This window comes from Hipposideros armiger, unplaced genomic scaffold, assembly GCF_001890085.2.
Source record: "Hipposideros armiger isolate ML-2016 unplaced genomic scaffold, ASM189008v1 scaffold_888, whole genome shotgun sequence".
In the NCBI taxonomy this organism is placed as follows: Eukaryota; Metazoa; Chordata; class Mammalia; order Chiroptera; family Hipposideridae; genus Hipposideros; species Hipposideros armiger.
This window is the reverse complement of record NW_017732238.1, coordinates 229,587-230,925: the sequence shown is the minus strand read 5'-3', so window position 1 is coordinate 230,925 and position 1,339 is coordinate 229,587. Positions and strand designations below refer to the sequence as shown.

General features: G+C 39.1%; 1 long non-coding RNA gene across 2 annotated transcripts in view; it reads left to right on the top strand.

Annotated features, from left to right (window-relative positions):
* Window positions 1-1,326, top strand: part of LOC109374997 (uncharacterized) — a 25,125-nt gene extending 23,799 nt beyond the window's left edge. The window contains exons 4-5 of one of the 2 annotated variants that reach the window (XR_002122498.1): window positions 239-428; window positions 1,055-1,326. This is a non-coding gene — a long non-coding RNA (uncharacterized LOC109374997). The remainder of the gene's footprint in view (window positions 1-238; window positions 429-1,054) is intronic. The other variant, XR_002122499.1, reaches the window with a different exon arrangement.
* The last annotated feature ends 13 nt before the right edge of the window (window positions 1,327-1,339 follow it).

The window sequence follows — 1,339 nt, the reverse complement described above, 5'->3', positions numbered from 1 at the left end:
CATGAAGTTCAATAAAACAGGATTCTACTGTATCATCTAGGTGAATTTCCCCCTTTATTAACATCAATAACAGAACAGACTAACTCAAGAGGAAAACATTTAAACCTTCCATATTACCCTGCAGAAAGTGGAGGGAAAAAACTAACAAAACATTTGAAAAATATGCATGTATTAAAGTATAATGTCAGTTTATGCAACACTAAAGAAAAGATATTTCTGTATTTTCTTCTTTAATTAGGCACACGCAGCTACGACTACCTAGAAAGCAATCTTATCCAGGTGACTAAACAGCAACCTGTACAATTTCCTATGTGAAGTCCAAGAGCACTGGACTAGACGAGGGGCATCCCTTCTCTAGAAGCCTGATGGTGGTCAGCCAATTCCTATTTGAAAATTTGCAGATATAAGTGAAACAATGCTTACTTTTGGTAAGTAATTACAGCATATAATTTTATCTAACAGTGCATATAAAACAGTTTTGCAATTTGTGAAACTGAAATGCCTTTTCAGAGGGCGACAGTTTTCAGAGGTACAGTCCTCCTCTGAAACATAATGGTTCCATAGTCAAGCTTTGCTCTGTGTATGAATGCCACAACCTCACTGTTAAATGACAGTGAAGCTGCCAACTGCTATGATCATAGCACCTAAGCAGGAAAGAAATCTGCAAGAGCTGGAATAGTTCAGAAGGCTTCGAGGAAAGGAAGTGTCTTGCCTGGGCTCTGAAGTCAGGGTCAAAGTTGAAAAGATAAAGACTTGGAAAATTAATAAGAAGAGAATACAAACAGCAATTAGTTCTGAGGTTGGAGGAAAAGAACCAGAAATTAGAATGGTGTGTTTAAAGTACCAGTGCATATGGGTGATGAGTGGGAGAGGGAACTGCAAAGGTACCTGGGGGAGATCCTGGAGGGCCCTGGATGACAGGTTGAGAAGAGTGGATTTTATTAATCTGCAGGCAGTGCACAGAGCCTGAAGGCTTTTGGGAAAAATCACTTACTATATCACTCATTTGATAAATAATTATGTATTATCTTATTACATTTTCTGGTGCTTAAAGGAAATGGACAAATCTAAGATGAATTCTGAGGTGGACCACACAAAGAGAATGATGGGAATACGGAGGAGGAAAACGGAAGATACAAGACAACAAAAAGTTTGACTTTAGGTTTCATAGGTTTGAGATTTCTATAAGATGTCCCAATGAGGATGCCCAGTAAGCAATTAGAAGTGGCGGGGAGGGGTCTCAAGCACAGGAGAGAAGTCAAAAATTGGAAAAATGGAGTGGGGAGGGATATGTATGTGTAGGTCATGGCACATACATGGTATCTCATTCTCTGAATTC